Source organism: Cnephaeus nilssonii (assembly GCF_951640355.1).
Source record: "Cnephaeus nilssonii genome assembly, chromosome: 14".
Taxonomy (NCBI): domain Eukaryota; kingdom Metazoa; phylum Chordata; class Mammalia; order Chiroptera; family Vespertilionidae; genus Cnephaeus; species Cnephaeus nilssonii.
The window spans coordinates 68,065,764-68,091,742 of record NC_137085.1 but is presented as its reverse complement, the minus strand read 5'-3'; the positions used below and the strand labels follow the sequence as shown (position 1 = coordinate 68,091,742).

Genomic DNA, 25,979 nt, shown 5'->3' with positions numbered 1-25,979 from the left:
TCATCAGATGACAGAACGAAAAATAATCCCAAACAAACTGAAGATATTTGGTCAGGAAAGAGAGTTTGATAAAGGAAGGGTAAAAATTCACTGAATCTTCTTTAGACAACCACTTAGGCTGTACTATATACCTTATCAGTCACAGCACTTTCATCTTGTTTTTTTTTTTTTTTCATCAAGATCCTAAAATGCAAACTGCGTGTGATAAAGATATCTCCAAGGGAAGGAAAAAGTGTCATTATGCTCTGAAAAATACAGGAGATAGTCTTCAGTGATTGAACCCTGCAAATATATATTGCTTTCAAAATACTGTGATAAAGCCATTTTCTTAAATTCAGGATTCAAGAATCCCTACTCCACACATATGTACACCCACACATAGAAGCATTATTATAATTAAAAGAATTGTAAGTGCTCACCTTGAGATGACCTTCCTGTTTCAATGCAGCCTCAAACTATAATCTTCTTGTATAAATGGAGTATTGACCAGTTACTTCTTTTTAGTTTTTTCCAAGGTGGTTCCAAAGAAGTGGGTAACTGAGGTTTTTAATATGTGATAAATTAACATTAAGGTTAGCCTTTCCTTTATATAGCTTATAAAATTCATATAAAAGCATTTCGTGCTGCTCCATGATCCCTAAAATGTCATCTAATAAATCTCCCAAAACAGTCATGTTTCTCTATGGGGCACCATGTACATTTTTAAATTTGAATGTAAACAATGAAACACTTCTGAATTTTGTAGTGTGTTTGTGTGTGTGTGTGTGTGTGTGTGTGTGTGTATTTACTCTTGAGAGAATAAGTATTGAATCAAGCAGAATTTCTATACAAACTATAATTGGTTTGGCTGGACTTGCAGCATAAATGCATTTATGGCCCACTGTGATGCACCCTACTTCTTTAATCACCAATCAAAGGGAGTTTGCTTGGTATATTTTGATATTAAGGTTCAGTTTTAAGTTGTCATTTTTTTTTTCCTAACTAGTTTACTGAAAAAAAGAAGGAGAGAGAGGGGGAATGGGATATAGGCCTGGCAGTTGTCATAAACTTAAACCTATTTGTAATCATCAAGCTTTTTTAAGTTACTAGTAAAATGTCAAGAAATGAAAGTTAATATGAAATATGTTTTCAGCCTTTTAAGCAGGTGACTCTCAGGGTCACTGTCTATGTTTACTGTTCACATTGAGCATAAATGGGTTAATGGAGCTATTTCACATCAGTGCGGTTAGTGGCCCTGTTTTGTATTCTCTTAAAAATTTGCTACAAATGTGAGTACTCTAGAGGATGTAACAAAATATTGAACTTTTAAAGCTTAACAGAGATAGAAAAATCATTTACAAGCTAATGATTTATGATTATTATCTACTCTTCCAGTTGACTAACTTTTGTCTTAAGTTGTTTGTGGTTTTGGATATTTAGGTTTATATCCACTAGATGATAAAGGCCACATGTGTCATTCCCAGGATCTTGTATTTTATTTCCAGCATCTTTGTGCATTGCACATAATTGGTACTTAATAAATAATTTTTGAATAAATGTATTTTATTTATATATCCCTTTCTGTGTCTCTTTATGGATTATCTGTTATACGCACTCTGCCATCTCATCATTGTAAATCTACAGTTACAAATATTAGAATGCACATGAAATATTTTTTAACTACTTTACTACGCTCCAATTAATGAAATATGACAAATTTGGAGAACTGAGTCAAAATAGGAGTAGTAATGAAAGCTTATATTTCAATAAATGTGCTATAAACCTTATGTTTGCCTTAGTATCCTTTCATAGACCAGATAATTCATTATTTGGCTAGAATAAGGTATATTTCCCTGCATGTGCCTTTTATACAAATAGACATCTGAATAAGTAAAAATAATTTATACTGATGATGTCATATATGTTATTAAAATAACATTATTATTGTAATAAAAATGGTTTCTACCACATTAGGAAAACATACTTAAAATTGTTTTAGGATATGGGTTACATTATAAACAAATAATACACTTGGAGGTCTCCTGGATGCACCTCAGGTTACATCAACCGAAATTGAGTGTGAATTTTTACCAAATAAAGAAGATATGAGTATGGGTCAGGATAGACTAAGTTATTTTGCAAAATAAGCATCCTTAAAGTTCCAGAGACTGAAAAAACAAAAGTTCATCCCTGTCCACGTACATGCCCACTGTGGATTGCCTGTGGGCCTTGGTGCAGTGTAGTTACTCAGCAACCCAGGCTCACAGAGCAGCCGCCATACAGAATGTTGCTAGTCATGGTGCCAGAGGGAAATGAGAGATGGGAAGGGTCTGACATCAACAATTAAGTGGCAACCATAACTTCGGTTAACAATTAACTAGATTCTATGTAACCTCAAGAAAGCCAGGGGGCGATACCATATTATGCATCCACAGGCAGGGAGTAGAAAATAGTATTTATGATTATCATAGTATATTTGAGATGATCACCATACCATATACACTACATAGATTTAAGGAACACCTTAAAAAGGTCTACACTTAATAGACTAGCTAAAAACGAGTTCATAAGTACATAGAACAGACTTGCAGCTGTCAGAGGGGAGGGGGGCGGGTGACTGGATGAAAGAGGGTAAAGAAATTAGCTAAAGAACATACATGCATAACCCATAGAAACAGTCAACAGTGTGGCAATGGCCAGAAGATTGAGGGGGGTTAAGGGGACTAGGGAAGGCAGGGAGGAGCTGGGTGGAGGCGAGCAAAGGGGGGAAAATGGGGACATCTGTAACAGTGTCAACAAATTAAAAAGTAAGGCTAAAAGCAATAAAAAGAACAGGACAATTTTTAAAAAGTCTTAGTGATTACTAATGAGGACACATGGCATGTGAATTAAGATGTTATGTAAGTAGGGGGAAAATAATGGTTAGAGCATGACTCAAATCCATAGGGATTAAGGCTCCAGTTTGCATATGTTAATTTTTAGTTTAGCTGTTTCTCATATGCGCAACTCTATAATGAGCAGTTAAAAGGAATTAATTGTTCAATAATGACTTATGATTCTTTATAATAATACAGAGGTGTTGTCTACCAGAACATGATAAAAACAAGAACAGCTTAACAGGCATGGAGAAATAGAACATATATTGGAGAATTAGAAATAGAACATGTGCACCTTGAGATGTGCAGGACAGTTATTTGACAAGGTGGACTATTATTATCATGTCCAGCTTTTTCCTTTTCTGCTTTGGAGACCCCTAGCCATGCTGGAAATGTATGCAATTATGATTATCTAGGCGAGTAAGGTCATCTAATCATAGTTGTTGCTCAACTTAGACCCAGTCATGTCACTAGACTGATGACAGGTTGCCTTATATAGGAAAGTCCAAGAAAAAGAGTTCTAGTAACTTATCTTTATTTACCAACACACATTTAATTAGTGTGCCCTCAATATAAAGAAGTCTTCAGAAAATGTATTATAGATGACTCTTAAGGCTGTAGCTGAGTAAGATGAAACCAAATAGGTCTGACACATATAATGTGACTTTCAAAATCATCAGCATGACAGAGTCACAGGGGAAGACTGTTGGACCAGATTGACAGACCATGCATCTCTCCCTGTGTGGTATTAGTTATGTCTGTCTGTGCAGTCTGCACCTTTCAGTATTTTGAATGGCTCTAAATTTTTAATGAATTTTAGAAAAGCAGTGTCCTATGGAGTTGAATATTCTTTACGAGTGTGGAACACCATCTGCAATCACTTCTTACATACTTACTCTATATTAAGTTGGATAAAGCTGAGGCACTTTTATATTATTGCTGTTTGATGTAAAAAATGATGAATAATGGATCAAGGAGGCTTTTATAGTCCCATTTCTATGTTATTTTCAGACCAGGTCAACCATATTTGTATTGTAGTCATAATCTTCTCCTTTCTAGGTGTTAGTAGGAAAAATGGATATTGATCAAATATTTGACTATGATTCAGACTATAGAAAAAATTTCATATGTATCGGTAGTGAAAATATCTAAATACATATTAGTGCACACCCAATATGTTTTGTTTTAAAGAAAGAAAAGACTGGATTGGATAAAGGTGAGGCACTATGGTTTCATTTATGGTATTCAATTATGGAAAAACTCTCTAAAATGAAATTATGTAATAGCTTTACATAATATATTAGAATATACAGAATTTTAAAATTTGTGTAAGTGATCCAATATAATGTGAAATGTGTAACCATTATATTTTACCCCAAAAGGGAGAGAGAGAGAGAAACATCCATGGTGAGAGAATGATCATTGATTGGCTGCCTTATGTATACCCCACACTGGGGATCTAGCCCACAACCTGGAATTGAACAGTGACATCCTGGTTCATAGGTCGACATTCAATCACTAAGCCATGCCAGCTGGGCTACTTCCTTTATTTATATGATCTAATCAGACCGTATTTTCCCTCTCTTGTTCTGTTAAACCTCTTCCACACTACACTTTTCAGTTTCTTCTGGCTAAGTGGTTGGGAGCAGGAAAAATAAAAGCAGAGTACACTTCTCCCATGAGATTGGATATTAGAGACACCATTTCTTCTCTTTGTTATACGTTATACTTCTATTATTTTTCTCCATTTATGTCATTTTCTTTCTACATTTATTTTTCCAAGTATATGACATATCCTTAGGTGTGGAAAAAGTAAGCCTCTTCGAGAGTAAAGTGTTTCTTGTCACTAATTTCTTTTCTCTTATTGAAAGGAATATACACACATGCCACATTATCTATATGCATTTATTCATCAGCATCATTTCAAACATATAGTCATGTTTACTGGCAAAATAAAAAGAATTATTTGCTGAGCAATTATATGTGAGAACTGTTGATGCTGTGCTAAGTGTAGTGGGTACCATAGAGAATTCATTTTATGCCATAAGAGGTCATCATTTAATGAAAGATAGATAACTCACATATACATTAAAAGTTAATTAATTATAAAACTATATAAATATCGGTTGAGGTCACTCAAAGGTACAAAATATGATTATAGTGCAAGGGAGAGGAGTATTATTTTTCCTTTTAATTAGCTTAGCATTACAGAGGAGACAGTTCAATTGGCTCTGTTTAAAATAATATTTAGCTTTGCTTAAGAATGTTTGTGCCAAAGAAGGAAACCATCAATAAAACAAAATGACAACCTACTGATTGGGAGAAGATTTTCACCTATTCTATATGTGATAAGGGGTTAATTTTCAAAATCCTATCTAATAAAGAGGGAATATGCAAATTGACCATCACACTATCACAAAATGGCAGCTCCCACAGCGGAGGCAGGGTTTCCATAACACAAGATGGCTGTGCCCACAGTGGAGGTGGAGTTTCCATAACACAAGATGGCTGCACCCACAACAGAGGTCAAGTTCCTGTAACGAGCCTTAACTAAGGAGCAATCAGCAAGGACCTGAGACTGCGTGGCGCTGGGCCAGGTCAGGGGACCTGAGGCTATGTCCCCTGCCCAATGGGGCTTGATGAGGGACCTCAGGCCATGCCCCCTGTCCTGGTGCTGGGCCTAGAGACCTTAGGCCGCACCCCCGACCCTGGCGCCAAGCCGGGGGACCTCCGGCCACACCCGCCACCCAGTGGGGCTTGATGGGGGACCTCAGCCCGCACCTCCCGGTGCAGGGCCAGGGGTCCTGAGGGTGTGCTGGGGGACCTGAGGCTGCACCCCCTGCCTGGCAGGGCTTGACAAGGGTGGGGCCGGCTGGGTCTGGGTCTCGAGCAATTTTGAGGCACTGATGGTGGGCGGGGACTTGACTCTGGGTCCCGTGGCATGCCCCAGACTCTGACAGGAGGAAGATTTTCATATACATTTTACTAATGTTCTTTCATCTCTGACACCTCTATTATAGAGAAAGGGCAAATAGCAATATTAAAATATTTCTTCTAATTAATCCTCTAATTAATCTAATTAACTAGTGCACCGGGCCACTAGTTTATAATAAAGGGATACAAATCAACACCAGGAAACAATTCAATTAAAAAATGGGCAAAAGACCTGAATAGACACTTATCCTAAGAGAAAATACAAATGGCCAATAGACATGTGAAAAGGTGCTTAATGTCACTAATCATCAGAGAGTTGCACATTAAAACCACAATGAGATGCCACCTCACGGAGTTTAGAATGGCTACTAAAAATCAATCAACAAACAACCTGTTGAAAAAGATTTGGAGAAAAGGGAACCCTCATGCACTCTTGGTGGGATTGCAGGTTGGTGCAGCACTATGGAAAGGAGAATTGAGGTTCCTTAAAAATTAAAAATGGAACTGCCTTATGACCCAGTGATTCCACTTTGGGGTATGTATCTAAAGAAACCCAAAACACTAATTCATAGAAATATATGCACCCCTCTGTTCATTGCAGCATTTTTTATAATCACTAATATATGGAAGCAACCCAAGGGCCCATAAATAGATGAGTGGATAAATGATGGTACATATATACAATGAAATGTTACTTGACCATAGAAAAGAATGATATCTTACCATTTGTGACAAATGGATGGACCTAGAGGTTACTATACTAAGGGAAATAAGCCAGACAGAGAAGACAAATACCACGTGATTTTACTTATATGTGAAATCTAAAGAACAGAATCAACAAACAAACAACTGAAACAGACTCATAGATACAGAGAAAAGACTGATGGTTGCCAGAGGGGATACGAGTTGATGGGCAGGGTGAAAAGATGATGGGATTAAGAAGTACAGATTGGTAGTTACAAAATAGTCCCGGGTATGTAACATACAGCATAGGGAATATAGTCAACAGTATTGTAATAACCATGTATGGTGCCAGGTAGGTACTGGAAATTTCGGTGGGAGCACTTTGTAAAGTATATGATTGTCCAACTACTGTGCTGTACACCTGAAATGAATACAAAATAATATTGAATGCAAACTTTAGTTGAAAAATAAAATTTAAAAAAGAATAATTTTGTCATACATAACTGACTTGCTTCTTCTTGTTTTATGTTATTCTTTAAAAATGTTTCCATATTATTTTATTGCCTTTTTGTTGATTGCTAAATAATTTCATGCACAACATGCTCTCTGCATTTAAAACAACATAAATCAACTGCACACGTTTGTCACTTTCTAGTAGTATGTTTTCATCTTCATGACTCAGAGTTTCAAATTCAGTTGAAGTTTTAACTCTCTTTAGGAACTTCCAATTCCTTGCCATTGATTGTGATGTCTTCAGGTGAGGCAGTTACTCATAATTCAGTTGCTCATAATAGGAAAAAAACACACAGTTGAGAGGAAATTAACTTTATGAGACTTAATTCAACAGATTCCACCTTGATATCAGAGAGCCAACACGTTGACATAATTTGTAGTTATCCTTAATGTTTTTCTGAAATCAAGAGTCAGTGGGGCATGATAGTTTAAATACACCATTTGTGTGGGGTTTTTTTTGAAATTGTAGGCAATAGGCAATCACACACAACACTCAGTAATCACTGTATCTTATATTTTTAAAAAAAGTATTACAAGTGTGCTAAGTAGAATTCAGGGAAAACTGATTATCTGCATTATAGTTACTTTACCTTCATTTTATCATTGTAATAGTAACTTCAGATACAACTATGTGGATTTACTTCAGCTATCAAGAACATTGCTACAGACAATGCTAGATAAAATCTACATGTGCTACAATGTAAATGATACATGCAAGCAACATTTGTCTTCATTAAAATAAGTGACACATTTGTATGTCTTGCTGTGAAAAGATTACTGTATACAACACATCTATCAGACAGAATAGACTAATATAATTAGGTATATTGTTTTTGCAAAAACAAAATAAAATCATACATAAATGCATGCTTTGAAAAGCAGAATTACCTGGGAAGATGCATATAAATCTCAACATATTCAGACTCAGTTGTTTGTTTGTTATTCCTGACCCAATTGCTTTTCCAAAGGAGTTAAATTAGATTGTGACCTAAAATACCTATATGCCATAAGACAGTTAAAGAAGAAAATATACAAAATGAAAAGGGAGGAAGAAATATTCAGATATACACATATAAGTTCTGTGATTTAACAAATTTAGTTTGAGTTTTTTGTAGCCAAGGTTAAAAATGCAACCTTGACAAATGCAAGTAATCTTTATAGGATAAAAATAATTTAACAAGCCAGTTTTTACAGAACAAGCTTTTCTTTAAAAATAAGTCCCCTTGTAGACCCTGATGCAGTACATTCTGAATATTAACTGGGCATTTTCAAATCATTGTTTTCCTTTTAGTTTTTAGCATGTTTTAAATACACACATATCATTCTATGAATTTATCTTCATAGTGGCTTTTATAACTTTTCTAAATAAACTTTTCTTTAGATAATTCTTATATTTTGACTCATCTGGCTATAAATGACTTTCTGGATTTTTATTATGGCATGGAAAGAGGATGGGTAGTCAACCAACATGGTATTTGTTTTCTCCGACACCACTTTTTACTTGCAAGGACAAAATTGAGGAAATAATCATTTTTATAAGATTTGATGTTCTTTTCACAACAGCTTGTTTCCACTATAATACAATGGAATCACTTTCAGGAGACTGTGGAAGAGGTCACCAGATATCTGCTCCACCTGATCTACAGACCTTCCTTAGTTATAGGCCATTCTGCATACAACATACATGCCTTTGTTTACAGGCTTGCAGCAGGCCTGCCTGTCTGAGGAGTCTTCTCTGCGTGTTGCCTCCCATGATAGGAAATTTAACGGTTTCCATAAAATGCCAATAAGCATCCTATATAATAAAGAGGTAATATGCAAATTGACCATCACACCCTCGCACAAGATGGCCACCCCCATGTGATCACAAGATGGCCGCCCCATGTGGTCACAAGATGGCCACCACAAGATGGCCATCAGGGGAGGGCAGTTGTGGGCGATCAGGCCAGCAGGGTAGGGCAGTAAGGGGCAACCGGGCCTGCAGGGGAGGGCAGTTGGGGGCAACCAGGCCGGCAGGGGAGGACAGTTAGGGGTGACTAGGCCGGCAGGGGATGGAAGTTAGGGGTGACCAGGCCAGCAGGGGAGGGCAGTTGGGGGTGACCTGGCCTGCAGGGGAGGGCAGTTAGGGGTGACCGGGCCGGCAGGGGAGGGCAGTTAGGGGTGACCAGGCTGGCAGGGGAGGGCAGTTGAGGGTGACTGGGCCAGCAGGGGAAGGAAGTTGGGGGAAATCAGGCTGGCAGGGGAAGGAAGTTGGGGGCTATCGGGCCGGCAGGGGAGGGCAGTTGGGGCAATTGGACCAGCAGGGGGAGCAGTTAGACGTCGATCGGGCCGGCAGGGGAGTGGTTAGGGGGGTGATCAGGCTGGCAGGCAGAAGCGGTTAGGGTCAATCAGGCAGGCAGGCAGGCAAGCGGTTGGGAGCCAGCAGTCCTGGATTGTGAGAGCGATGTCCGACTGCTGGTTTAGTCCCGATCCCACAGGGATCAATTTCATGCACCGGTCCTCTAGTAGATTAGTAAAATGGAAAGCAGCATTTAAGCCAGAACAACTACACCTACATGTATTTTGGTTCTAAGTACTGCTAAGGAAACCTATTTCTCTCAGTCCTCTTACAGCTTTTTCCTCTCGCCTTTGAATAAATAAATCCATCCTATTTTAAGTGTTCTTTTACAATCTACATGTAGATACATCCCAGGTTACTAAAGTTCATTCTTGATATATGAAGTTCCTGTCAACCTTATCTGCATGTTCCTGGTCACCCTGGTGGGAAAATTCTCACAGATATTTACTTCTTCAATTTCTATGTATTCATATACAATTTGTCATTAAGTCTGGCAATTTCTAATTCCATAACGCCTTTCATGTTATCATTGCCACCATACTCAGTCAAGCTGTCAGGACCTTAATTCTAGTGCAACCGCCATAGCTTCCTATCTGTCCAGTGTCCATGCTCTTACATATCCTTTGTACTTCTTCCAGAGTGATGCTAGAAACTGCTCATCTCACACCCATATTCAGAAGTGTTCCATTCGTTCCCCATTGCCAAGACATTCATGAAAACAACAGGTAACTAGTATCCAGACTTACCTTCCTCCACTTCTCTGTCGCCGTCTGCTACTCCTGTTGATAAGTTTCTTACCACCTGTGTTCATGTGCAGGTGGTAAGCTTTTGCTACTCTCACTCCACCCAGCCACATCCATTCTCAGAGGCACAAATAAAATTTCATCCCTTTTTCCAATTTTCCCTTGACCTTATCATTAAATGTTGTTCTTTCATTTTTTTTTTCCAATTTCTATGGTTTTGTCTTCTCATGTGGACATTTAAGCATGCATATTCTCTTTAGACATCTGGTTACCATGACCTGCAGATAACAGACAATCAAGACCTCTATAAAACCAGCTATTCTGCCCTGGCTGGTTTGGTTCAGTGGATAGAGCATCAGTCTGCGGACGGAAGGGTCCTGGGTTCGATTCTGGTCAAGGGCACATGGCCAGGTTACGGGCTCAATCTCCAGTAGGGGGCATGCAGGAGGCAGCCGATCAGTGGTTCTCTTGCATCATTGATGTTTCTCTCTCTCTCTCTCTCTCTCTCTCTCTCTCTCTCTCTCTCTCTCTCCCTCCCTCCCTCCCTCCCTCCCTCCCTCCCTCCCTCCCTCTCTCCATTCCTCTCTGAAATCAATAAAAATCTTTAAAAGAAACTCAGCTATTCCACCAGAAATAAAAATCATGATAAAATATGTCTGCTGGTATTGATTGCAATAAAATAGCTATTCATCAAGCTTTTTAGCTTTAGCATGGATATGTCAGGATGTAGAGAATTTGAATTTGATGAATGTTTCTCTGTTCTTTATCATTTCCCAAAGCTGCATTAGGTGAAATTAAATATGCATGTTAGAACCTTTTTCTACCAATGAGGATCACACATCTGTCATGAATCAGAAAATAAAATATTTTTTATTTCAAAGAGTGCCTTATATAGTTTTGCCTTTTGTGTATATTTTATTTCTCAGTGGGAAAATTTATTCAGTAAGTATTGAGAATCTATTTCATACCCTTTTTGCATCCCTTCATTTTTATGATGCTCAGTTTTTAGCAGAATAAAATTAATAGAATCAGCATAACAGGATTGCATTTTAAATTCCTTTCTAACTTTTTAAAAAACATATTTTATTGAGTTTTTTACAGAGAGGAAGAGAGAGGGATAGAGAGTTAGAAACATCGATGAGAGAGAAACATCGATCAGCTGCCTCCTGCATGCCCCCTACTGGGGATGTGCCCGCAACCAAGGTACATGCCCTTGACCAGAATTGAACCTGGGACCCTTCAGTCTGCAGGCCGACACTCTATCCACTGAGCCAAATCGGTTAGGGCTCCATCCACTGAGCCAAACAAGTTAGGGCTTCTTTCTAACTTTTCTGGCAGATGATGCCATATGATGTGGTGACTTTTGTATATGGATACTATGCATTTGCTCTGTATTTGTCATCATTTGACCAGATAGAAACAATATGCATAAGTTGTAAATTTACTCTGTACCTAAGTAAGCCTGTTTCACTTCATACTCATTGCCAGTTAAGCTAGTTCTGAAAAGAACATTATGTTTCCAATTATTTTGGATTATAACTACTATGGAAACTTGTATCAAATATTTTTTTAATACATAATGTTTTGGTCTATTATCTCATCAATCAAGTTTGATGAATTATGTAATAACTAGAAGCCCGATGCATGAATATTCATGCAAGAATGGGCCTTCCTTTCCCTGGCTGCCGGCACCGCCTTTCCGCTCCTGCCCCGGAGCCACCTCTTTCCGCTCCGGCCCCACCTTCCCATGTTGCCCAGAGGCCCTGAGCAGCTGGGGTGGTGTGGAACGCCTCCATCATCGCCATGGGGACAACACAAGCATCCCGCCCCGCATCTGGTAGCTCGGCACCTGCGTATGCAAATTAACCCACCATCTTTGTTGGCTGGTGGGCATCGTGAAGATACCGTCAATTTTCACCTTTCTCTTTTATTAGTGTAGATTATTCAAAATAGTTTCTCAGCATTACAAGATAATTCCATTTTTGTTAAAGGTGATTTTAAAAGTTAGACACTTTTAGGTCAATGCAAAGATACATAAACTCTTAGAATTGTAGATTTCAAAGGGATCTTAGAGGTTATTTGTTTTACTCTATTACCTATCCTTTCCTTGTTAAAACTGACAGAGTAATTTTTCTCTTTCTGAGTATATTTAATGATGAGGAACTAATTTCTAGAAACACAATACATTCTAACATTGCACCTAAATGTTAGAAAGTTTGGATTTTTTTATAAAACAAAACCTAAATATAATTTAAAAAATATTATCTTTTATGGGAAACACTTTGAAAATTATATATGATCATAGAAGAAGGTATAGAAAAAGCCATAAGTGGGAAATACTAATTAAAATAGTTAACATTTTGAGTGTATATTTTTGCTGGTATTATTCTAACAAGCTTTATACATATTATATCATTAATCTTTATTACCCCTGTGATGTATACATACTATTATTTCCACTTTACAGAAGAGGAAGTTTGGTATCCTGGGCTTAGAATACACACTCTCAACCAGCTCTTCAAAGGGTAAACAGCATGCTGCTCAGCAGGGAAACAATGAGACCTGAGAATTAGGAAGGAGCTTTTACTGCCTTAATCTAGAAACCAGACACATCATTTCCACTCAACTTTATTGGGCGGAGATAATCAGGTGATCCCAGCAAGGGGACTAGAGAGCATAGATTTCTGTATACATCAGAAGGGAAAATCCTATCTAATAAAAGAGTAATATGCAGATTGATCATCACTGCAACACACAATATAGCTGCCCCCATGTGGTCAAAGATCCTGCCCCCATGTGGACACAAGATGGCCACCACAAGATGTCCAGCAGGAGAGGGCAGTTGGGAGGCACCCGGCCTGCAAGGGAGGGCAGTTGGGAGGCACCCTGCCTGCAAGCGAGGGCAGTTGAGAGGGACCAAGCCTGCAAGGGAGGGCAGTTGGAGGTGATCAACCCTGCAGGAGAGGGCAGTTAGGGGTGACCAGGCCGGCAGAGGAGGGAAGTTGGGGGCAAACAGGCTGGCAGCAGAGTGGTTAGGGGGTGATCAGGCTGGCAGGCAGAAGTGTTTAGGAGCAATCAGGAAGGCAGGCAGGCAAGCATTTGGGAGCCAGCAGTCCTGGATTGTGAGAGGGATGTCCGACTGCCCGTTTAGGCCCGATCCCACCGGTGGGATCGGGCCTAAACGGGCAGTTGGACATCCCTCCAGGGGTCCCATATTGGAGAGGGTACAGGCTGGGCTGAGGGACAACCTCCCTCCATGCACGAATTTCGTGCACCGGGCCTCTAGTATTATATATAATATTTGGTGTGTACCTAGCTTTGTCTCTGACATATCCTCTATGGAACATTCCTCAATACCCCAACCCACCGTTCGCATCGATTCTCTTCAATCTCCTTTATGCTCTATGTTCTAATCTGGACTGTGTCCAATTATTGAGAACATAGATTCATTGCATGCTGAAAGCTAGGTGTGAGCAAGTGTGTGTGAGGGTTTAAAAGCTATAGGCCAAACTATTTAGTAACACTGTAATTAATCTTTGACCCAGAAAGATGGAATTAACCAACACCTCTCTGGCCCTTTGGGAACACATTATTTTGGGACCTCCTTGAAACCCACTTCCCCCTTAAAAGACATGTATGGGACATTTACATTAGTGATCTGAAGTTTTCAGGCACTTCTCATTGATAAAGCCATCTTTTCTTCTTGAAATCCTTTCATATGCCGTCTTAGGTGTTGTCAATGAAAAGAGGATTTGTTTCTGCAGATTGTATGTACTTACATTTGTAAAGAGTAAGTGATATGGAAGAATAATGGCATTGCTTACATTCCTAGGTTATTTTATATAATTATCATATTAATAAGATATCAGTACCATCATTTTAAATATGAGCAAACTGAGTCTCAGAAAAATTCAGGTGGGATTGAGATCTAAGCTTACAACACCAGTGTGGCTTTTACTAAGCTGTGTGGTTTTCTAGTCAAAGGTTCAATAGTTCTTTTTTTTTTATTTATTTTTTTTACCTAATTCTTATTTTTTAAAATATATATTTTATTGATTTTTTTCACAGAGAGGAAGGGAGAGGGATAGAGAGTTAGAAACATCAATGAGAGAGAAACATCGATCAGCTCCCTCCTGCACACCTCCCACTGGGGATGTGCCCGCAACCAAGGTACATGCCCTTGACCGGAATCGAACCTGGGACCTTTCAGTCTGTAGGCCGACACTCTATCCACTGGGCCAAACCGGTTTCGGCCTAATTCTTATTTTTAATGGCACTTGAGTATAAAGAGCTAAATGATCACTCTTACATAAAAATAACAATGCACGTTTATAAGCAGCTTGCTACATAATTGTATGCCAACATTCACATTGTAATCTTTCTTGCTCATATTATAGCTGACATCTTGTGCATAAATATTCACATCTGTCTTGGCTCTGAAATAGTGTCACATATGATAAAATTCATAACAGATCTTGGACAATATTTACCTTTAATACAGTGACAGCAAAACATGAACTAAAATAAAGCCACACGTAGCATAAGGCACAAATTACCAAGTAACAAATTTAATTTCATCTTTGGAACCAAATGTGAGAAAACTATTCTAAATTGTAATGATTTTTGTAAGTGGCTAGCATGAATATCAAGTTACCTGATTCGCTTGCTTCCTTGGGCTTTCAGAACATACTCTTCCACAATCTTCTACTTCTCTGCTCTGTGTTCTCCTTTTTCCTTTGTTCCTTAAATGTCATTTCCCTTCAGAATTCATTCTTGGGCTTTCCTTTTTTTTTTTTTTTTGCCATTTTAAACAGTTAATGTCACCAACGACTATACATTTAATAGCACTTTGTGCTGATAATTTCCAAATATTTATCTCTAGTTCAACATCCGTTGTCCCGAAGTGGCATTAAAACTCACCTCCGTTATCAAAGTAAAAGATCTAGATGTCGCCCTGGGCTCTTTCTTCTGTGACACCCAACTAATGCTTATTTCTGTCCATTCTGACTACCTAACAATGCTGATCAAATCTGCACTTCTCTTTCAAGCCCATTGCCATTTTGGAGTATCAGAATTTCTCTTGAATTACTGCAGCTGCCTCCTGACTGGTACTTGCCCTACCACCAAACTATAAATAAGTGCATACAGTTATGATGAGGAAAGACTGGTACAGATGTAGTAATATAAAAGTAAACCAATTCAGCAAAACAGAAGATCAAGTAATATATATATATATATATATATATATTATACACACACACACACACACACACACACACATATATATATATATATATATATATATATATATATGTATATGTATATATATAGAGAGAAATTATATGTTCTATCTGTCATGTCAATAAGCAAGTTATGTACTTACTAATAAAATGTTGCAAATGGCTATTGGAAAAAATACCATTATCTCTCACTATATAAAATAAACTTAAAAGTAGAAGAGTATATATAAATCTATTTTTATAGCATTAGGGCAATTTTTTAATATTATGAAGTCCTTACTAAGCAAGAAATGAAACTCAGTTATAAAAGAAGTGGTTGATAGGTATAACTACATAAGCATTAAATATGTCTTCAGTGAAAGACACTACAAAGAAAGTTAAATTTAAGTATAAAATTAGAAGCAAATATTGGTAACATGTAAGACAGACTTTTATCCATGATAAAGATATAAATAGCTCCTAAAATTGCAATAGAAAGGTAACCAAATAGAATAACAGAAGCATTGCCAAAGGTGTAATAATGTACCACAAGTAACCAAAAAGAAAATATGAAACACTCTAACAGATATCCAATTTTATTCTTTATCAGAAAAAATGTAACTAAAAACAATAAGATACTATATTCTCCCATCAAATTTGTAAAGATTAAAACAATGATAATATCCAGTGTTGTTAAGGGTACAAGGAAATGATCGCTGATATTCTCTGTTGATGGGAGTAAACATTGTCTTTCTGGTAGACAATTTGTTGGTTTCTAGTGATGTAGAAAAAATATTGAACACCATTTTTAAAGAATTAATCAGAAAATACACAAAAGTATTAGTCAGGATGACGTTATTATAGCACTGCTGTAGGAAAACAAAGGCAAAGCAATACTAGCTATTGGGTTGGGTAAAGACTAATCAGTGTGCCCATGCCCTGGACTAGTACCTCGCTATTAAGAACAGGTACAGATGGCGATGCATAGTCTGACTCCTGTTCCTGGAGAAAAAACAAACAAAACTCCTACTACCAGGAAACATTCTGGAAGGTTAAGATTAAGCTGTTAACGATGTTTACTCCCAAGAAAGCTCTTGAATTGGGTAAACAAGGGAAGCTAAAAAGAATATGTGATTTTAAAAGATTAAGCCCCCAGCTTCATTCTGATATAATTGACATATCATTTTGTATAAGTTTAACGTGTACAAATAATGATTTAATATATGTATATATATAGTGAAATGATTGCGACAATTTTAGTTAACACATTTATATCAAAATTGCAAATATTTTTATGATAACTTTTACGTTCTACTGTCATAGCCACTTTCAAATATAATCATTCAGGTAACCATAGTAACCATGCAGGAATCACATCCCCCAAATTTACTCTTCTTATAACTAGAAGTTTGTACATTTTGACCACCTTCATCGATTTCTCCCACACCCAACCACAGTTTCTAGAATCCATCTATCTTTTCTTTGTTTCAATACATTTATGTTGTTTTTTCTTTTTCTTTTTTAGACTAAACATGTACTAGTAAGTGACATCACACAGTAGTTTTCTTTATTTGTGTGACTTATTTCACACAGACCTTAGCAAATGATCTCAAGGCCCTTTCATGTTTGCAAGTGGCAGGATTTCCTTCCTCCTTATCGATTCATCTGCCAATTGGCACTTAGGTAATTCTTTATTTGACAATCATGTAAAATGTCTTAAAAATTAGAAGACAGGTAGAAGGTCTGTACAATATTGTAAAACACTTTTTATAATTATTGTCAATGCAGTCACTGCTTAAATATATTCAAAGCTGAAAACCTCTAAACAAATAACGAAGATCTTTATCATGGCATCCTTGAATAAGAATTAATTTTTTTTTCTGAAAGAATAAAATTAATCAATTTAAGTTTTAGCTACCCCTGTCATGCTAGCACTAAAGCATAACATACTTTCTCTAAATTAAAACTAATTAAAACTAAGGAACACTATTGGATAATACTATTTAATATGGTTATGACGCAGCATAAAAGCTTACATATCTGACTAAATGAAAGTTACAGAAAGTTATTATTGCTTTTTTTTTTTAATGCCAAGTAGTAAAGACTCTGGAGTTTGTTTAATCTTTTTAAATAGGGGTATATCAAAAGAAATTGTCTTTTTAATTGAATCCTTGTTTTCTTTCAATTTTAAGTTGATTTTGATTTATATATATACTTGAGGCCTGATGCACAAAATTCGTGCAAGGGGCTCAGCCCTCGCAGCCCCGGCTTCGTCCAGAAGGTCGTCCAGACAGTCATTTGCTGTTCAGCCGTTGAGTCAATTTGCATATTACGCTTTTATTATTATAGACATGTGCATGTGTATATATATATATATATATATATATATATATATATATATATATAGTTTTTGTTCATTTATAAGAAATGAATTATTAAGAAAAATATGTGCTATAATTGGTGAAAAACATTATTTTATTTAGGTTCAGTTACAGGAGAAGGCAAGTAACATAGGTATAATTGCATTGGGGAACGTTTTTCCCAGTCATAACCATTGTGACACACTAAATATCTTTGAAAGCATAAATTAATAAATAAATGCATATTTCATCATGACCTTCACAGATGTTATCTAAAATCCCATTTTTTATCATAACCCCAATCATGATGAAAAATAGGGAAAAAAGAACCTAGAACTTGACCTCATAAAGCTCAGTGCACCATAACTCTGTTCCTATTTTGCACAATTCTAATAAAAAACCTTAGGTATGCTATTAGATTCTAGCATGGAAGATACATTTGAATTTCAAAATGTATCTATCTCAACCACTTAGTGCTTTTTTTCCTGCACACGTTAATTTTATAAAGTAAATACTTCTGTACACAAAGAACCAGTTTGGTGTTCCTTGCACTTCATTTTTTTTGTTCAAAGATTAGATACTGGAAAAAGGATAGAATATGCTTACCAATGAAAGGGTAGTAACATTAATAGATAGTAGTAGTCAAAGAGAAAAATTCCCTTACCATTGAAACACTTAAAAAACTTCAAAACGTTGGTATCTTACAGCTTTTATTTAGTCTGAATTTCCCTTGCAAAAGACGTTACTCTGTGCTTAAGAATATGTATTTCTTACTCTATGTCTTTTTTTCTTTACCATTTTTCTCATTGTGACCTCCTAAATTGTGTGAGTATTCCCTACATAATTTACTTCACTATTGGTGATAAGTAGCAGAAAGGTTAATTGTCAAAGAGCTATAATGACATCAAGAAATGATTGATTTAAATAGGACATATATGGAATATCTATAATTTTTTTTATCATCTCAAATAACTTTTCAAGTAATTTGGAAACAATTCTATAGAAATAGAAACCATACTCAACCCAAAGGTACAAAAGTTCATTGAAATTATAATATTGTTAGATTTTCATGAGTATAATGAGTCAGGTGTTAAATTTGACTGATACTCTTGAGATTTTTCTTCTCAATCAATTCCTTTTTAGCTTTAAGATTTTAGCATTAACATCTATGGTCAGTAGTAAAGCTGGGAAATCCTATTTGTTCTCTCTCTCCCATTTCTTACCCTCCATAATGATAATGAAGATAATGAGAATGAAAAACACTAAGAGATAGGTGCTATTATCATTTCTGTTTTAAGATAAGGAAATTTAGGCTCAGAGGGATTAAATATTGTATCCACATATACAGGTAGTCTGTAATGATTCAAAGACTCAGACATTGGACTCTTAACTGTAGAACCATAAACCCTATATACTAGTATTATGATATACCGCTACACTATTACTCTTAACATTTCCTCTTCTATGTTTCTTGGTTTATACCATTTACCTCTATTTAATGTTGTTCCTTGTTTATCTCTACATATATGAATTTGTGACATGCATTTGACACAAAGAACCTACAGTTCATCACTAATTAAACCTTTAATGCAAGAACTATAAGGGAAGAAACTGTACCATGATTATTTAGTTACCTAGTCTAAAACTTGGAAAACAGATCAATAAATGTTCTGTGACTTAGTAGTTCATTACTTATTAAAGTACAAATTTTATATACTATTCAACATATGGTCTACTCTTATTTGCCTAAACTATTGCAGTAGTCTTGAATTTTAATTTGGAATTTTAATTGGAGGCTTTAATTAAACCTTTCCAGAAAGCATTTAACAGACTGACTCTTACAAAGGCATACAAGTAGCTAAATAAATGGAGTCTGCTGTACACTGCATAAGTGCATGAGTTTTTACTAGATATGAACTTTTTTTGTGTTTAAGGGTCATTAGAGATTCTGTGGTGTGTGTGTGTGGGTGGGTGGGTGAGTGTGTGTGCAGGTGCATGTGTGCGCAGGAATATTTGCTTATACCCGTGCTATTTTAGGGAGAGAGGGGTACTGGAATATTTATTTATTTTATTCCAAACAAACCAACAGAAGCTGAGTTTTATTTATCTTGAATTTGCAGAAAAACGGCAAAGATTGAAATGTGATCCTTGGCAAATATTCACCTTGATTTGCCCCGCGTTCCAAGTCAAGAACTGTCCTGGCTTGTGTATTAGAGCCAGAATCTAAGATCTAATGGAAAAATTAAAGCCTGGGTGTGTGTGTGTTGGGGGGAGGGAGGGATAGTTCCAGTGTTAGAAACCAGTACAAAAGCAAATCAATCATTTATTTTCCTACTAGAGGCCTGGTGTACAAAATTCATGCATGGGGTGGGGGGCGGGTATCCCTCAGCCCAGCCTGCACCCTCTCCAATCTGGGACTCCTTGAGGGATGTCCAACTGCCCGTTTAGGCCCGATCCCAGTGGGCCTAAACAGGCAGTCGGACATCCCTCTCACAATCCAGGACAGCTGGCTCCCAACTGCTCACCTGCCTGCCTTCCTGATTGCCCCTAACTGCTTCTGCCTGCCAGCCTGATCACCCCCTAACCACTCCCCTGCCAGCCTGATTGATGCCTAACTGCTCCCCTGACAGCCTATTTGCCCCTAACTGCCCTTCCCTGCAGGCCTGATCACTCCTAACTGCCCTCCCTTGCAGGCCTGGTCCCCCCCAACTGCCCTCCCCTGCTGGCCATCTTGTGGTGGCCATCTGGTATCCATATGGGGGCAGGATCTTTGACCACATGGGGGCAGCCATCTTGTATGTTGGAGTGATGGTCAATCTGCATATTATTCTTTTATTAGATGGGATAGAGGCCTGGTGCATGGGTGGGGCGGGGCAGCTGGTTTGCCCTGAGGGGTCTCCCTTGGGGCGTGGGGCAGCCTGGGCGAGGGGCCTGTGGTGGTTTGCAGGCTGGCCACGCCCCCCAAAGCGAAACAAGCAGAGGCCCTGGTATCTGGAATTTATCTTCTACAATTGAAACTTTGTAGCCTGGAGCGGAGCCAAGCCTTCTGCTCGCTCAGTGGCCACAGACATTTCTGTTGGAATTTATTTACCTTATATAATTGAAACTTTGTAGCCTTAAGCGGAGGCCTGGAGTGGGAAGGGCAGGCAGAAAGCTTGGCATCTTCAATCACCGGGGAAACCCAAGCCTCCCTCCTGCTCTCCGTAGCCTCAGCCATCTTGGTTGGGTTTATTTGCATATTCACTCTTGATTGGCTGGTGGGTGTGGCTTTTGGTGTAGCAAAGGTATGGTCAATTTGCATATTACTCTTTTATTAGATAGGATGAGAAAAATAATGTGTATATTAACCGGCAGACGAAGATACCAGTAACCAATTATATATTTAAACTTTACAGTGATTGTTGAACCTAATGTCTCCCCTCCCCAGAAAAGACAAAATTGATGGCATGATATTTTATATATAAATGCTTTTCATTTTAGGTCTTATAATCAGACATTAACAACCAGATTGCAAGCAGCAGTGAAATAGTCCAAATAATTTTACAAATAAGTAAATGTAAACAAACAAAAAAGGTTAAATAGCTTAATCATGAAAATATTGCTAGGTTTTATCTGTGTTGGGACTAGAATTCAGAACTCTTCGTCCCCATTCCTAGGTTTTTCCCATTGCTGCATGAGCTCTAAGCTTGACAGTTACTGCAAAGGAAAATTTTAAACATCACTGCCTCTTATTTGGCATTGGAGACAGAAGCTTTGACAAAAGCATGATTGAAAATGAACTGGACTAATGCTCAATAGAATGGACATAATGGCAAGAAATTATTCCACCACTCTATCCCCAGAGACAAGAGCAGTGTTTAACTAGGAGAAGCTCACTTAATTATTTGTTGAATAGATGAATAAAAGTGACCAGTGACTATAATGCCTACCATATTGTTTGGAAATAATTACAAGCACTAGCCAAGCTTTTGAGGACACTCCATGGGAACAGATTGCAATATTCACTTGAAGTGGAGGACATATCAGCACCGGCTTATCTACCGAGGGTACCTGCTTGCAATAAGTTTGTGTGCATTTGCAGGAACTTGTGAGTCTCCTATTGAAAATAAACAGGAGACTGACGAGTTCCCGGGAACACCCACAAATCTTCCTACTCATTTCTACTGCTTTGCAATGGACAGCATGCTATGACTGGTGCTTACCACTGTTCTCAGTGCCTCCAAGTTTTGAGGATAAATTTAAGTTCTAAACAACCAAACAAAAATAGTAATCTTGGAAATGAGAAGTAGTTCACCCAGGCAGATGTCAGCTCATCAGTCCATCATGAATGCCAGTAGGTGTGCTTGATCAGCTTCTGAGATGTTGAATCTGCCCAAGGATTGCATCTCTTCTACACTAAATCTTGATGATATCATTGTAAATTGAACAGACAGTTTATAAGAGCCATTTTAAATTATATACTCCTTTATTTGACAAGACTTAAATTATTCATTGAAATAAATGCCAGTGCTCATGTGAAAGAAAATGTGTAGACTTTTTATGAAAAGAAAAAAGAAAAAAAATTATAGGCTTACCTATTAGTATTTCCATAAACATTTTTCCTGGTTATAGTTTATTAGGACTCTGCTAACTTTATAAGTATTGGGATTGCTTTCTAATTCTTTCTCTGAGAAAGTATTTCTTCTGTTTATGTTCATGTGTAAGTAACTTCAAGTAATGTAATTACTTTTTTATATTGTAGTATTGTTTGATGGACTATATTTGGCATCAATATTTATAACATGAATCTGTTCTTAAACTTCTTGGAGCAACTTTACATGAAACCACAAAGTTGATCCTTTTCTTTATAGTCTATTCATGGTATAGAAGCACTACAAACTCAAATGTTTTTAAAGGAAGTGTAAACATATGAAGTTGACAAAGTATATGCTACATTAGGGAGTAGTAAAGACTGTAGATAACATATACATATCTAAAGACTTACACATTCAATTAGAAAAACATCACATCTAAGGGTTAGATTTCAGTTAAATATTCTATAATAATGACTGTCAAAGTTCTTCCCAGTGTCTCTGTGTATCCCTCACAATTTTGTATTAAAAAAATTAAATAAAATTCCTTACATTTAAACTTAGACTATAAACACTTTCCTTCATTTCCATGAATTTTCTTTCTAGAGCAACATACTGCTTTTATTTTATTTTTCAGTTAAAATACAATTTTGAGGTTATTCCTTTAGTATGTCATCAATTGATTTAAATTATCCTGGCATAAATATGGACAAATATGTAATCAACTGAAAACATATTTTCAGACAGAAGTATAGTTAAGCACTGCTCAGTAGACCTCCCTCTTTCACCTTAATGATCTGGTATAACAAGTCTCAGCCCTTTTTTCTGCCCACATCTATACCCATTAGATGATTGTCCCAGTGAGATAACACTGCTGGCTGTGGCTTAGATAAAATAATTTGTGGGCTATGTTTTACTTCCTAGTAGCTTGTCTCTGATGTGTACTCTAAAAAGCTCATCGTATCAGAATACAGTAAGGTAGCTTAAGTATCATTTTTTAAATTATTTTTTTATTTTGTAATTACAGTTGATATAAAATATTATATTAGTTTCAGGTGTACACCCCAGTGATTAGACATCATAAAATATACTAGAGGCCCGGTGCACGAAATTCGTGCATGGGGGTGTGTGTCCCTCAGCCCAGCCTGCACCCTCTCCAATCTGGGATCCCTCTCACAATCCAGGACTGCTGGCTCCCAACTGCTCACCTGCCTGCCTCCCTGATTGCCCCTAACCGCTTCTGCCTGCCAGCCTGATTGATGTCTAACTGCTCCCCTGCCAGCCTGATTGATGCCTAACTGCTCCCCTGCCAGCCTGTTTGCCCCTAACTGCCCTCCCCTGCAGGCCTGGGTCCCCCCCAACTACCCTTCCCTGCAGGCCTGGTCACCCCCAACTTCCCTCCTCTGCTGGCCTGGTCACCCCTAACTGCCCTCCCTTGCAGGCTTTATCACCCCTACCTGCCCTCCCTTGCAGGCCTGGTCCTCTCAACTGCCCTCCCCTGCTGGCCTGATCGCCCACAACTGCCCTCCCTTGAAAGCCTGGTCCCTCCCACATGCCCGCCCCTGCTGCCCATCTTGTGGTGGCCATCTTGTGTCCACATGTGGGCAACCATCTTTTACCACATGGTGGCAGCCATCTTGTGTGTTGGAGTGATGGTCAATTTGCATATTACTCTTTTATTAGATAGGATAGAGGCCTGGTGCATAGGTGGGGGCCAGCTGGTTTGCCCTGAAAGGAGTCCCGGATCAGGGTGGGTGTTCCCTTGGGGCGTGGGGAGGCCTGGGTGAGGGGCCTGTGGTGGTTTGCAGGCCAGCCATGCCCCCTGGTGACCCAAGCAGAGGCCCTGGTATCTGGGATTTATTTATATTCTATAATTGAAACTTTGTAGCCTTGAGCGGAGCCAAGCCTCCTGCTTGCTCCGTGGCTGCAGCCATTTTTGTTGGGATTTATTTATCTTCTATAATTGAAACTTTGTAGCCTTGAGTGGAGACCAAGGCAGGCCAGGGCTGCCGAAGCTTGGCTTCCTCCATTGCTGGGAGCAACTCAAGCCTCCTGCTCTCTCCAGCTCCGTGGCTACCGCCATTTTTGTTGGGATTTATTTATCTTCTATAATTGAAACTTTGTAGCCTTGAGTGGAGGCCTGGGCCAGCCAGAGTGTGTGGACAGCTTGGCTTCCTCCATTGTCAGGGAAAACCAAGGCTCCTGCTTGCTCCATGGCAGCAGCCATCTTGGTTGGGTTAATTTGCATACTCGCTCCTGATTGGCTGGAGGGCATGACTTGTGGGTGTAACGAAGTGATGGTTAATTTGCCTATTACCTTTTTATTAGATAGGATTAAGTGGTCTTCCACAAATCTCATACCTATCTGACGCCATAGATATTAGAATATTATTGACTATATTCCCTATGCTGTACTTTAGACCCCCATGAATACACTATAAATACTAATTTGTACTTCTAAATCCCTTCACTTTTCCACCCATTCCACCAACCCCCCGCCCATCTGGCAGCCATCAAAACGTTCTCTGTATCTATGAATCTGTTTCTGTTTTGCTTATTTGTTTACTTTGATTTTTAAATTCAATTGTTGATAGGTATGTATTTTTGACATTTTATTGCTCATATTTTTAATCTTTTTCCTTCTTCTTAAAGAAGACACTGTAGTATTTCATGTAACACTGGTTTAGTGGTGATAAGCTCCTTTAACTTTTTTGTGTGTGTATCTGAAAAGCTCTTTAGTTGATCTTCAATTTTAAATGATAGCTTTGCTGGGTAGAGTAATCTTGGTTGTAGGTCCTTGCCTTTCATCACTTTGTATATTTCTTACCACTCTCTTCTGGCCTGCAAAGTTTCTGTTGAGAAAGCAGCTGACAGTCATATGGTTACTAATTGTTTTTCTCTTGCTGCTTTTAAGATTCTCTCTTTGTCTTTAACCTTTGGCATTTTAATTATGGTGTGTCTTGGTGTGGGCCTCTGGCTTCATCTTGTTTGGGACTCTCCATGCTTCTTGGACATGTATGTCATTTTCTTTCACCAGGTAATGGAAGTTTTCTGTCATTATTTTTTCAAATAGGTTTTCAATTTCTTGCTCCATCTCTTCTCCTTCTGGCACCCCCATTATGTGAGTATTGTTACACTTGAAATTGTCCCAGAGGCTCCTTACACTATCTTCATATTTTTGGATTATTTTCTCTTTTTGCTCTTCTGATTGGGTGTTTTTTGCTTCTTTATATTCCAAATTCTTGGGTTGATTCACAGTATCCTCTACTGTTGATTTCCTATAAATTATTATTTATTTCAGTTAGTGTATCCTTCATTTCTGACTGCTATTTTTATGTTGTTGATGTTCTCACCTAGTTTTAAAGTTCTCACTAAGTTCCTTAAGTTCTTAATAAGTTCCTTGAACATCCTTATAACCATTGTTCTGAATATTCCATATCAGACAGTTTTCTTGCTTCAATATTATTTAGTTCTTTTTCTGGAGATTTCTCCTGTTCTTTCATTTGTGACATATTTCTTTGTCTCCACATTTTGGCTGTTTCCCAGTGTTTGTTTCTATGTATTAGGTACATCCACTGTGTCTCCAGACTTGGTAGAGTAGCCTGTGTAGTATGTGTCTGGTAGGGACCAGTGGTTCAGCCTCCCCAGTCACCTAAGCTGAGCACTCTGTGTGAGCTTTTTGCACTGTCCTATTGTAGTTGAGCCTTGATTGATATTTGTGTCACTGGGAGGAATTGACCCCAAGGCCAATTAGTTGCAAGT

The 25,979-nt window shown here is 38.0% G+C and overlaps 1 protein-coding gene across 12 annotated transcripts in view; it reads left to right on the top strand.

Moving 5' to 3' along the window:
• LINGO2 (leucine rich repeat and Ig domain containing 2) overlaps nucleotides 1–25,979 on the top strand; it is a 1,264,400-nt gene that overhangs the window by 300,094 nt on the left and 938,327 nt on the right. For 3 of the 12 annotated variants that reach the window (XM_079791172.1, XM_079791170.1, XM_079791173.1), the window contains exon 3: nucleotides 9,963–10,049. The exons of 8 other annotated variants lie outside the window; for them this stretch is intronic. The gene's annotated coding sequence lies outside the window, so the exon portion shown is untranslated. Of the gene's footprint in view, nucleotides 1–9,267; nucleotides 10,050–25,979 lie in introns of those variants that run through there. One more of the 12 variants, XM_079791164.1, reaches the window with a different exon arrangement.